The 14,274-nt window shown below is 37.3% G+C and overlaps 1 protein-coding gene across 2 annotated transcripts in view; it reads left to right on the top strand.

Annotated features, from left to right (window-relative positions):
• The first annotated feature begins 20 nt into the window (after positions 1-20).
• Positions 21-14,274, top strand: part of Fbxo8 (F-box protein 8) — a 56,600-nt gene continuing 42,346 nt past the window's right edge. For both annotated transcript variants that reach the window (XM_004657126.3, XM_045160371.1), the window contains exon 1: positions 21-266. The gene's annotated coding sequence lies outside the window, so the exon portion shown is untranslated. The remainder of the gene's footprint in view (positions 267-14,274) is intronic.

Here is a 14,274-nt window from a genome sequence, read left to right as displayed (position 1 = left end):
TCACTTCCGGCAACAATAGGAAACGTCAAAACTCGGCGAGTCGGCTGCTCTTGCTCCTACAGGTTGATGTGCTGAGTTTGCAGGAGCTTCGGGCTGTTTCTGGTGCTGTAGGACCAGACATCGTCACCTCTGCAAATAAGCGGCTTGTGGCCAGGCCTCTCCATGGCTCGGGTACGAGTTCCGGGCTGAACCATTTTCTTTGTGGTGAAAGCCCCCGCCCTGAGGCTGGTTCGTCGCGGCGGCGGTGGAGATCGCAGGTCCCTCAGGTAGGAGACTCAGCCAAGAGATTTCCCAGGTCATTGCTCTTTCGCCGGTACACCCAATCTTCTTGGAAATGAACACAGCCAATGCTTGCCATTTGGCAGAAACTAGCCCCCTGACAAGAGCTTAGGACCAATGATACTGTACAATAGCTTGAGTGACAGCGGTGATGGCTTGTAAAATGGAGAATCAGTGTGACTAGGCGGGGATGGGTCCCTAAGCCACTGGAGTACAGGTCGGCTTGGGACTCCATGTAATGAATGACCTGAAGTCATTCTGAGCAAAGGTGACGAACAGCTAGGGTTACTTTCTTCAGAGCCACGTGTTCCTTTTCAGGTAGTTACTTGGGTTCCTAGTACAGTTTTTGATTCTTTAGTTTCATTGCAGTAGGACAACTGCAAACACACTCAGTGTTACGTTGATGTTTAGTTGCTACAGCAATCAAAAGGGATTGTACAATTTGTTGAAATTCCTTAATTTGTCTTCTTTGGATTCTCTGTGTCTAGACTTTAATTCTCAATAAATACTTCTTAAATGCTTAATAAGTACTACTCATTGGACAGTTGCATAAATTACAGTTCTCATTCCATAAATTTTATTTATATTTTGTGGCTGTATAATCTATCCATATTTATTAATTTAATAATTGCATCTACACTTTCGCAAAATAAATATTTTAAGGAATCCGAGGAGGAGGTGTTTCTCCTCAAGTCAGTGTCATCATTACTGCAAAGGAATCCAGTATGTCCTTAATTTCAATTTTCTTCCATTTATTTACTTATTTATTTATTTATTTTATTTTCGAGACAGCATCTCCTATATAGTTCAGGCTGGCCTGCAAATTGAGATGTACTACAGGCTTGCAACAACCACAACTGACCCATTTTCTTTTTTTAATGTTTAGAGTTTAGTACCTAGATTCCTAAGAAAGAAGCTTCCTCTGACCCCTGTGATGATGGCTCACAGAATAGAGCAGGTTTCAGAATGAAAATTAATTCATTTGTATTGTTTTCAGAAACTTCTTGTACAGTTAACAACCTGAGGTATTTCATTTGCTACATATTCCTGAAAATAAATTACTATCAAATTTAACCATGCTTAAAACAACAAACATAATTTCTGAGGATTAAGAATTAGGGCACAGTTCAGCAAGTGGCTATTTCTTTGGTGAGATGCAGTTAAGCTGTACTTGGAGGGTGTGTTATCATAAGGGTCCATTCAGGTGGAGTAGGATCTATATCCATGTACCCTCCCATGATCATAAGAAGGTTACACTGAGGTGGAGTAGCATCTATTTCAAAGTACTCTTATGATTGTTGGAAGGTCTGGGTCACCATGTGTGTTTCTTCATAGAACCACAGTACAATATGGCAGCTATTTTCCCTTAGGGCAGGCAATCCAAAACTACCTACCATCTTTGTCACATAATTTCAGAAATGATATCTTGCCACTACCACCATATTTTATGTGTCAGAATGAGTCTTAAATCCAGCCCAAGTTAGAGGAGGGGATTGCACAGGACATGAATCCTAGGAGGCAAGATCACTGGGAAACCATTTTAGGAGCACCTGCCTATATGCTATGACCTATAACTATTTGTAGTTAAAGTAGTTTAATAGGTAAGAATAACTGAGCCAAGGGCTGCAGAGCTTGTTCAGTAGTTAAAGTACTTACTTGCAAAGACTGACAGCCTTGGTTTTATTCCCCAAAACCCACAGAAAACCACATGCACATGCACTATGTGGTGCACGTGTCTGGAGTTTGTCTTGCTCTGGCAAAACTCCCTGACATGCCCATTCTCTCTTACCTTCTTTCTCTCCCTCCCTCCCTCTCTCTCTCCTAGCAAATAAATATGTTTTTAAAAAGATTAACTGAACCAAAATACATACAGTTAGAGTTAAAGTGATTGTTTAGTTGCTGTCAATTTATCTTCTTTTGATTCTCTCTGGGCTTTAATTCTCACCTAGTAAACACTTATTAAATATGTAATTGATACTTAAGTCACTGGACAAAGTTATGAGCCAAAGTATGACCTAAAGAAGTTAAATGACAGAAAGAAAACTGCCAGACTGTAAAGCAATAAATAAACTTGTACTAGCATTATCTCTTCCTGAAAAGGGTTTTACTTTTTTTTTTCTTAGTAATTATCCAAGCAGTTTATTTCATTATTTCCTTGGGACATTTTAACTAAAAGTAGGAAGTATATGAAAGAAATGTTTGCTTGTGTTTTTAGGGTTTACATACGCAAATGAAGACTGTGTGTTTATTACCCAGTGACCTTTTATATACCTGAAACTTAGGTCAAAATAAATATGAAAAAACATGAGCTTTGCAGGCTGGAATGTAGTTCTATGGGTAGAATGCCTGCCTAGTGTGTGTAAAGTCCTGAGTTTGAGCCTCAGCATCATATACATGGATATGGTAGCACACACCTGAAACCCTACTACTTAAGAGGTAAAAGCAGGAAGATCAAGAATTTAAGGTTATCTGCATAGTGAATTTGAAATGAGCTTGGGAAACAGGAGACCCTGTCTCCAAAGAATAAAAAGAAGGAAGAAGTTAAGAAAGAGATAGGGAAAACTATAGATAGAATGCAGGTCAGTGACAGATTTTCTCTTGAAAGGACATGATCGAACAGGAATGGGAGAGGTGTTCTTAGAAATATATTCTTTATTTTTTTAATTTTTAAATTTTTATTAATATTTTCCATGATTATAAAAAAATAACCCATGGTAATTCCCTCACTCCCCCCTGACACTTTCCCCTTTGAAATTCCATTATCCATCATATTACCTCCCCATCTCAATCATTGTACTTACATATATACAATATCAGCCTATTAAGTACCCTCCTCCCTACCTTTCTCTTCCCTTTATGTCTCCTTTTTAACTTACTGGCCTCTGCTACTATGTATTTTCACTCTCACACAGAAGCCCAATCATCTGTAGCTAGGATCCACATATGAGAGAGAACATGGGGCGTTTGGCTTTCTGGGCCTGGGTTACCTCACTTAGTATAATCCTTTCCAGGACCATCCATTTTTCTGCAAATTTCATAACTTCATTTTTCTTTACCGCTGAGTAGAACTCTGTTGTATAAATGTGCCACATCTTCATTATCCACTCATCAGTTGAGGGACATCTAGTATGGTTCCATTTCCCAGCTATTATAAATTGAGCAGCAATAAACAAGGTTTAGCACGTACTTCTAAGGAAATGAAATGAGTCCTTTGGATATATGCCTAGGAGTGCTATAGCTGAGTCATATGGTAGATCAATCTTTAGCTGTTTTAGGAACCTCCACACTGTTTTCCACAATGGCTGGACCAGATTGCATTCCCACCACAGTGTAGAAGGGTTCCTGTATTTTCCACATCCCCGCCAACATTTATGATCATTTGTTTTCATGATGATGGCCAATCTGACAGGAGTGAGATGGAATCTCAATGTAGTTTTAATCTGCATTTCCCTGATGACTAGTGACATAGAACATTTTTTTAGATGCTTATATGCCATTCGTATTTCTTCCTTTGAGAATGCTCTATTTAGCTCCATAGCCCATTTTTTGATTGGCTTGTTTGATTCCTTATTATTTAACTTTTTGAGTTCTTTGTATATCGTAGATATTAATCCTCTATCAGATATATAGCTGGCAAAGATTTTTCCCCATTCTGTAGGTTGCCTCTTTGCTTTTTTCACTGTGTCCTTTGCAGAGCAAAATCTTTGTAATTTCATGAGGTCCCACTGATTAATCTGTGGTTTTATTGCCTGAGCAATTGGGGTTGTATTCGTAAAGTCGTTGCTAAGATCAATATGTTAAAGGGTTTCCCCTACTTTTTCCTCTAGCAGTGTCAGAGTTTCAGGTCTGATGTTTAGGTCTTTAATCCATTTGGACTTAATTCTTGTGCATGGAGAGAGAGAAGAATCTATTTTCATCCTTCTGCAGATACATATTCAGTTTTCCCAACACCATTTGCTGAAGAGGCTGTCTTTTCTCCAATGAGTATTTTGGGAATTTTTATCGAATATCAGGTGGCTATAGCTACTTGGGCTTACATCTGGGTCCTCTATTCTGTTCCACGGATCTATATGTCTGTTTTTGTGCAAGTACCATGCTGTTTTTGTTACTATGGCTCTGTAGTATAGGTTAAAATTAGGTATGGTGGGGCTGGAGAGATGGCTTAGTGGTTAAGCGCTTGCCTGTGAAGCATAAGGACCCCAGTTCGAGGCTTGGTTCCCCAGGTCCCACGTTAGCGAGATGCCCAAGGGGGCACACGCGTCTGGAGTTTGTTTGCAGAGGCTGAAAGCCCTGGCATGCCCATTCTGTCTCTGCCTCTATCTGTCTTTCTCTCTGTGTCTGTTGCTCTCAAATAAATAAATAAATAATTTTTAAAAATCAGGTATGGTGATACCACCAGCCTTCGTTTTGTTGCTCAGTATTATTTTAGATATTCGAGGTTTTTTGTGATTCCAAATGAATTTTTGGATTTTTTTTTTACTATTTCCATGAAGAATGCCTTTGGAATTTTGATAGGGATTGCATTAAATGTGTAGATTGCTTTAGGTAAGATTGCCATTTTCACAATATTGATTCTTCCAATCCAGAAACAGGTGATGTTTCTCCACTTTCTAGTGTCTTCTGCAATTTCTCGCATGAGTGTTTTAAAGTTCTCATTGTAGAGATTCTTTATTTCCTTCGTTAGGTTTATTCCAAGGTACTTTATTTTTTTTTTTTTGATGCAATTGTGAATGGGAGTGATTCTCTGATTTCATCCTCTGTGTGTTTGTTGTTAGCAAATATGAAGGCTACTGACTTCTGTGTATTTATTTTGTATCCTGCTACATGGCTGTAGGTTTTGATCAGCTCTAACAGTTTGCTAGTAGGGTCTTTAGGGTCCTTAATGTATAGAATCATGTCATCTGCAAATAATGATAACTTCATCTCTTTCTTTCCAATTTGTATCCCTTTTATGTGTGTCTCTTGCCTTATTGCTATGGCTAAGACTTCCAGAACTATATTAAATAAAAGTGAGGACAGTGGACACCCTTGTCTTGTTCCTGATTTTAATGGAAAAGCTTCCAGTTTTTCCCCATTTAGTAATATGTTGGCTGTAGGCTTGTCATAAATAGATTTTATTATATTGAGATATGTTCCTTCTATTCCCAGTCTCTGTAGGACTTTTATCATGAAGGGATGTTGGATTTTGTCAAATGCTTTCTCTGCGTCTAATGAGATGATCATGTGATTTTTGTCCTTCAACCCATTTATATATTGTATTACATTTACAGATTTGCATATGTTGAACCATCCCTGCATCTCTGGGATAAAGCCTACTTGGTCAGGGTGAATGATCTTTTTGATATACTCTTGTATTCTGTTTGCCAATATTTTGTTGAGAATTTTTGCATCTATGTTCATGAGGGAGATTGGGCTATAATTTTCTTTTTTTTGTTCTATCTTTGCCTGGTTTTGGTATCAGGGTGATGCTGGCCTCATAGAAGGAGTTTGGTAGAATTCCTTCTTTTTCTATTAGCTGGAAAAGCTTAAGAAGTAATGGTGTTAACTCTTCCTTAAAGGTCTGGTAAAATTCAGCAGTGAATCCTTCTGGGCCTGGGCTTTTTTAAGTTGGGAGATTATTGATAACTGTTTGGATCTCCATATTTGTTATAGGTCTATTTAAGTGATTAATATTATTTTGATTTAATTTAGGTAGGTCATATAAATCAAGGAAAGCATCCATTTCTTTCAGATTTTCATACTTTGTGGAGTATATGCTCTTATAGTATGTCCTTATGATTTTCTGAATTTCTCTAGAATCTGTTGTGATGTTACCTTGTTCATCTCTGATTTTATTAATTTGTGTCTTCTCTCTTTCTTTTGGCCAGATTTGCTAAGGGTTTATCAATCTTGTTTATCCTTTTAAAGAACCAACTCTTTGTTTCATTACTTCTTTGGATTTTTTTTTTTGTTTCTATTTCATTAATTTCTGCGCTAATGTTTATTATTTCTTCCCATCTACTGATTTTTGGTTTGCCTTGTTCTTCTTTTTCCAAGGTTTTAAGGTGACGCATTAGGTCATTTACTTGCGACCATTCTAATTTCTTAATATAGGCAGTTAAGGCTATAAATTTACCTCTTAGAACTGCCTTCATTGTGTCCCAGAGGTTTTGATATGTTGTGTTCTCATTATCATTTGACTCTATAAATTTTTGATTTCCTTCTTGATTTCTTCATTGACCCATTCATCATTTAGTAGTGTATTGTTTAGTTTCCATGATTTTGTGTATGCTCTATAGCCTTTCATGCTAGTGATTTGTAGTTTAATTCCATTGTGGTCAGATAGAATGCAAGGAATTATTTTAATTTTCCTGAATTTGATAAGATTTGCTTTGTGTCCTAATATATGGTCTATTTTAGAGAATGTTCCATGTGCTGCTGAAAAGAATGTATATTCTGCAGCCTTTGGATGAAATGTCCTGTATGTATCTGTTAAGTCCATTCCTTCTATGACCTCATTTAGTCCAGATGCCTCTCTGTTTATTCTTTCCCGGGATGACCTATCAGTTGATGAGAGTGGGGTGTTAAAGTCACCCACCACCACTGTGTTTGGTGTTATCTGTGACCTTAGTTCTAATAGTGTTTGTTTGACGAATTTGGGAGCCCCCATGTTAGGTGCATATATGTTTAGGATTGTAGTGTCCTCCTGTTGGAGTGTGTCCTTAATCAATATAAAGTGACCTTCCTTATCTTTCTTGACTAACGTTGGACTAACGTCTACCTTGTCAGATACTAGGATAGCAACAGCTGCTTGTTTTCTAGGCCCATTTGCTTGAAACACCGTCTTCCAACCTTTCGCCCTAAGATAATGTCTATCCTTTGTAGAAAGGTGAGTTTCTTGGAGACAACAAATTGTAGGATCCTGCTTTTTAACCCAGTCTGCAAACCTATGTCTTTTCGTTGGGGCATTGAGGCCATTGATAGAGATATTATTGAAAGGTGTGTATTTATGTTTGCCTTTTTTTGGGGGGGTGGGTTCCGGTTCTACCTGTGCTCTCTTGTGTTAACTAGTATTTGAGTATTGCTTATTTTTTCTAGGTTCCTCATATGTGTGCTTTTCCTTTTCTTCAGCATGGAGGATTCTATCAAATATTTTCTGTGGAGCTGGTTTTGTCTTCAAATATGCCTTTAACCTGCTTTTGTCATGTAATGTCTTTATTTCTCTGTCTAGTTGAATGGATGACTTTGCAGGATAAAGTAACCTTGGTTGACAGTTGTTATCTTTCAGAACTTAGAATATATCACTCCAAGCCCTTCTGGCTTTAAAATTCTGTGTTGAATAATCTGCTGTAATCCGGATGGGCTGCTTTTGTAGGAAACTTGATTTTTCTCTCTAACTGCTTTCAATATTTTTTCTTTGGTGTGTGTGTTTGGAAGTTTGATTATAATATGGTGAAGAGAGGTTCTTTCTGGGTTTTGTCTGGCTGGGGTTCTAAAGGCTTCCTGTATCTGCTTTGGCACCTCTTTCCCAATTTGGGGAAAAATTTCTTCTATGATTTTGTTCAAGATGCCTACTATGTCTTTGGAGTGGAATTCTTCTCTTTCTACTATGTCCTGAATTCTTATATTTGATCTTTTCATATTGTCCCGAATATCTTGAAATTCCCACTCATACTTTTCTATAAGTTTGTCTTTCTGTTTGTTGGACTGTATTAGATCTGCCACCTCGTCTTCTACCTTAGATATTCTGTCTTCTCCTTCATTCATTCTACTGGTGAGATTTTCTACAGATTTTTTTTATTTCATTAACTGTGTTCTTCATTGCTAGTAATTCTGACTGGTTTTTCTTTATTATTTCTATTTCCTTATTTATGTCTTGTATTGCCTTCTTTATTTCATTAAATTGGTGTCCTGCATGTTCTTTGATTCCTTTGATTTCCTCTTTGATTTCTTCTTTGATTCTTTTTATTTGTTTTTTGACCTCTTTGAACATATTTACAATTATTCTTTTGAACTCTTTCTCAGGCATTTCCTCTATCTCGTTCTCACTGGAGGACATTTCTGATGCATTAATACTTTTAGGTGGATTTATATCATCTTGCTTTTTAGTGTTGCTTGTGTTATAATGTATATATTTTTGCATCTTGGATTAAGTTAATGCTTGGATTTTCTAGCTAGCTGTGTATTCTTAGCTGTATCAATTGATTTGATCTTATATACTTTCAGGGTAGGAGCTTAAGGTGTTAGGTGTGTCTCTTAAGACTCTCAGAGTATCTACAAAGGTGTTCCTAGGGGTTGAGTTTCCCTGCTATGGGAATATTCAAGCCGGCTGAGTGGAATCAAATACAGGTAGATTTTAAAATTTAACTGAACACTGTACTCATTCAATCAAAAACAGCCCCAAGTATGTATGCAAGAGTAGTTATTATAACGACCAGATCCTCTATCAACAAAGAGATTAAGATTTCTGGTCTGTTGAGGAATCCAAGTCAGCTTGTGACCAAGTGAGACCCTTTCCTGGTGCAATCCCAGTTACCTTGGGTGATTTTGGTCTCAGTGAAGTTGCTGCCTGTGTCGTTGGGCTGTTGTTATGATTTCTGGAGTGGGCACTGGCTTTTCCTGTGGAGCAAACCGAGCCTGGCAAGTGTGGCCCTGCAGATCAGTATACCTGCTGCTGGAACTGGTGCTGCTGAAGCTTCTGCTGCTGCGTCTGTAGCCGCTGCTGCTGGGCTCACCACTGCTGCTGCCTCTGTTGCTGCTGCTTTAGCTGCCACTGCTGGAGCTACCGCTGCTGCTGAAGCTGCTTCTTCTGGGTCCACTGCCACTGCTGCCACTGAAGCTGCTGCTGTGGGATCTGCTGCTGCTGCCGCTCCTGGTTCTGCTGCTGCTGGGTCTGCCGCTGCTGCCGCTACTGGATCTGCTGCTGCTGAGGCTGCTGTTACCTGTGCCAGAGCTGCTGATGTTTTTGCCAGACTCTGCTCCTACTTGGGTCCCGCTGTCGGCTCAAGTTGGCATGGCCGGGTCCTGGGACGCTGCTCTGTTCGCTGGAGCTGGGCTCAGGTGGTGGGGGAGGGAGGAAGCTCCAGCTGCTCTGGTTCTCTCGCTGTTCCACGTGTTCTTCTTCCTAGTGGTCTGCTTCTCCGTTGCTCACTGCTGCTCTCCTTTCACGTTTCCTGAGTTGCGGAGAGCACCCGTGTGAGTGGAAAATCCCCTCATCTCACTTTTCCTGCGGCTGGAGCTGAGCCTGGCCGCTTTGTGTTGAGCTGCTGCTGCAGCTGGCCGAGCTGCCGGGGTCGCTTTTGCTGGCCTGTGCGGTCTCTGGATGCTCTGGATCTCTTCTACTTCTCGGCTGCTGCTTCAATTTCCTATACACCTCACTTGTTAGTAACAGTGTATGTTTTGCTGAGTTTTTTTGTTTTTTTTCCCCCCTAGGCTGCTTTGGCGTGGTACCTATGCCGCCATCTTAACTGGAAGTCATATTCTTGATTTTTAAGATCATTATTAGGTGGCAGTGTTAGTTTCAGAAAAGCTACCTTATGCTCCCTCCTTCAGCAGTCTGAGTTCTCTTTTCAGAGACCTCTACTCATGTAACTAGAAATTTTTACTATACTGCAGAAAATAACCGCAGGGCAAGGATTTATTAAGAGAAAAGGGATTAATATAGATTATCATGGGCATGGACATTTAAAACAGGAGAGAGGCTTCAGAAAAAGTGTACACCTGGGTGTCGGCAATACCTGTAAATAAGATTTTGTTGGCTTTTAAAGTTACATTTTTAAAAAGTATAAAAGATTAAGGTGATAGAGGGATGGCTTAGCACTTAAGGTGTTTGCCTGAAAAGCCAAAGTACCCAGGTTCGATTTCCCAGGACCCACACAAGGCAGATACACATGTTGGTACTTGTGGGTTCTGGGGAGTCGAACACGGTCCTTAGGCTTCATAGGCAAGTGCCTTAACAACTAAGCCAAATCTCCAGCCCAAGATAGTCATTCCTTAGAAATGCCAGATGAAGAAGATTAGTTGCCAATCTTTCTCCTAAAATGGAAAATCACAAAGAAACATCCATTTCTAAAGTAATGATATCCAAGCTGTAAGAGTCTGTGTAGTTAAGTATTATTTAAGTTGTTTACATAATTATGGATGTAATACGTACTTTACTCTGTATTTTGAAAAGAATTTAAAATGAAAACACAACACTTAGATTTTCCTACCAAAAAAAAAAAGTAATTTGGCTTTGGGTCGGCAGCATTCCATTTTTCCACAGTCACCCATCAGTCTTGCAGAATCTTGCACATAGGTATGGCTTTCAGTCTCTGACCTTCAGCTCTCAGATTTTGTTTTTGCATACAAGGTCCTATCATCTGCAAACAGAAAATTTTACTTCTTTCTTTACAATTTGGATGCCTATTTCTTTTCCCTGTCTAATTACAAGAAGTGCTAGAACCATAGACTGTCATAACTGAAAGGGATTTAGGAGATCATATTCAGAACTTTAACAACAAAATTTAATTAACTTGCCCAGTTCTTGCAGTTAGTTTAGGATTGAATTTGAATCAAATCAACATTTTTCTCTCGGTCTCTTTTCACTCATAAGTTTTCGTGTCTTATATCTGACTTTTTTCCTATTTTTGGTTACTCTCAATATTTACTTTTTGAGTACTTTATTTTATATAAACAGTTTGTTGATAATTGTTATTTTTGTGTCTTTTTTTCATTTTGTGTCATTTCATTACTCTTAGGAATAGTATTATGGTTAGTGGGCATGAGGGTGTGATGTGCTTGGAGACAGTGGGCTGGAGTATGCTAGCATGGCTACTGGTACAGTCATGCTAGATTAGTAAGAACCTTGTAGTAAGGCAGTGTCATTAAAATTGATACTGTCAAGCAGCAACATAATTTTTTTTATTTGCAAGTTAAAACAAATAATAGAACATTTATTTTAAAAACAAATTGAAGAAATTAAGTAAGCCCAAATATCAGGTTTTCAGTTATGCTTCATAATATATGTTCGCTTTTACATTTGCTTAAATGCCATTTAGGTAGTACTCATTGTACAATGAAATTAAAGAGCAGAAGAAAAAGAACCTTTGGAAAGGAATATTGTAAATCTTTTGAATTAAAACAATCTACAAATGGTATGCCTTTTACTAAGAAAATCTGCTCTTGCAGGAGCAGATCTCTAAACTTAATGAGTGGGGCTTTTTATGTGTTTAAAGTACTGCATGACCTGTTAGGACCTAACTGTTTACGTTCTCTCCCTAGAAAGCCCTCCTTGTGGGCTCACCTTTCATTTCTCTGAATTTGTTTCCTTTTAACTTTTAGGAGTCTTGGTTATCAGGTGATTTTCTTGTCTTTTTCGTATTTCTTTATGCAGTCTACTGCAAACTTTGGTGGCCTATTCTTTTGGAAGTGGAGAAATAAATTCTAGGCTGCCAACTGATTCTAAATGCTCATAGGAAGTGTTTTCTCACAGACTTACATACATTCTTATGACATTGGATAAATGTCACTTATACTGCTTAGATGTAGGAGGTATAAAGAACACTAGTCATGTGCAATAAATATTTAAATGAGGCTATACATATGTCTTATTAGTTCTCACAGAGTAAGGACTTAACACTGCTCACAAAGAGCTTAGGGACATTTTGATATAAGGTACTTAGCATTTTACAGATAAGCTTTATATTAGATATATAAGAGCTACAAAGTAATTTACATACTACTCTTTGTAGAAATACTCTATTCTTGAAAAGAAGAAAATTTTATAGGTATAATCAGCCAATACAACCAGCTGGTGGCAAATTGTATAAAAAAACTATTATTTTAATTTTGAAATAAACTGATAACTGATATAGTTATTGCTAATTACTCTTTAGTTTGTACTGTTTTCTAGGTAGAAGTTTTTTATGATATGTTATGACAAGTTTGTCTAAACTAAAACTGTGGTTCTTCTCTATTAATAATAAAACTCATCTTAGTTTCCAGAAATCCTTTTATACCAGTATGGATGCTCCTCAGGTTTTGCACTAATTTGGAAAAAAAAAAAAAAAAAAAAAAAAAACAAGAAAAAAGAAAGACCCGGGGGTTACATACTACTTTATCAAATTAAAAGCTGCTTTAAAAATGTTTATTTATTTATTTCAAAGAGGGAGAGAGAGAGAATGAATGGGCATGCCAGGGCCTCTAGCCACTGCAAACAAACTCCAGATGCATGCACCACTTTGTACATCTGGCCTATGTGGGTCCTGGGGAATCAAATCTGGGTATTTTATCATAATAATGATTTTCATTATTTTGCTAACATATTGTCTGATTTCTTACATTTGTTTGTAGTTATAGACTCACATGGGAGGATAGTTTGAGATTCTGTGGCTATCCTATTCATTATTAAATTCAACTCAGGATCTACTGAAAACTCAAGCTTGGATTATTTTTTTCTCTAAATGTCATAAAATGATTTTTCTAACTCAGTTTTGCCTTTATCAATCATTGTTGTGATGTGGAAGAAGAGCTTTCCCTTCTTTATTCATGTACTTACTGATTGTCATACAGATTGAGGAATTTTTATGTGATGGATTATAATCCATTACTGTCCTTCTATTTTGATGCTCAGGCTATCCCGAGTTTGGTCAATACATATACCCATCAAATTAGCTCTAAGTGTCTTTTACATTATCACATTGATTTTGTTCTATTTTAATTTGTCTTTAAAAGGCTCACTAGACATTTGTAGTCCATGTTTAAAAAATAATGTCTTAAGAATTTTTTGCCAGCCTTTAAGGGGATTCCAAATGAACTAGAAAGATAAAAGTTGGGAGAAAGGCATACCTTTTCACCATGTTCCTGTATACCAGAATTTTAGTATATACCTACTGTAGGTTATTTCCCCAAATGCATACTATGTAGAATATAAGACTTCATAATCATATCTGTTAAAATTAAGATTAAAATTGTTAACCTTTACTGAGGAGTTACTGGAAAACATAAACCAAATAATTGTTGTGCTTCAGTTGTATTTTAATGATGGAACCTTAGATCTTTGAGGCAATAAAATGCTAAATTATTGATGTATCAACCTCCCATAGGCTGGTGGTCCACAGTGTGATTGTTTTGATAGACATTATCATGGGTTGCTTATAAATGTCAGCAGAGTTGGGGATTGAAATCTTTTCTCTGTGGTCAGTTTCACTAAAGAAAATACTTCTTCATTTTTCCTGGTTAAGGGGAAAGATCAAAAAGGATGTCTAAGCATTCTAAACATGTGGTGTTAATATGTTGGAAGGAGACTGTGTTTGCTGTTTCACAGACAAACATTCTTTTATTTCTCACAAAAATAATAACAAAGGACTTTTTATCATTATTGTATAAGCAAGGAAACAACAATTCAGAGGGTTAAAGCTTTGATTTTTGTTTGTCATTTCACCATGAATTTTCGCCTTCCTTATCCTATGTTTTAGAGTACCAAAGCCCTTGGTTGTTCTACATACACAAGCTTCTGCTTCCCTCTCTGTGCTATTCTAGACTGTCTACCTTCTAGCTTTCCTATTGCAGAAAGAAGTTAAAGTTGTATATATATATATATATGTATATATATATATGTATGTATGTTATAGTTATTATCATTTGCTATTTAAAGGAAGCTTTAGCTAAGTAAGCTACATGCAGTCTTACCGATAACAGTTTTCCAAAAGCTTTCTTTGTTTTCAAATAATTCTGGCAGCTTGTTTCCATTTATTTCAGCTCAGCTACTATGCTGCAACAGAGAAACTCAGGAGCAGAAAGTTATGTTAAGAACACTAATAAATGATAGTAAATAAACCAAATATGAAGATCTCATGATCCATAAAATAACTATGGTTCACTTCATGTAGCGCCTTCAAACTGACTCAATTTGGTCACCAATGCTTATTTAGTACATATTAGGAGATGACTTTGGAATTTCCTGTCCTCAAGTGTAATATGTGAGTGTGTTACTGAATTGAACATAAATATGCTCCTCTTAAACAAAGACTATAT

The sequence above is a fragment of the Jaculus jaculus genome, chromosome 1 (genome assembly GCF_020740685.1).
Source record: "Jaculus jaculus isolate mJacJac1 chromosome 1, mJacJac1.mat.Y.cur, whole genome shotgun sequence".
Lineage (NCBI taxonomy): Eukaryota > Metazoa > Chordata > Mammalia > Rodentia > Dipodidae > Jaculus > Jaculus jaculus.
Note: the sequence above shows the minus strand (reverse complement) of the source record. Positions and strands in the feature narration are given on the sequence as shown.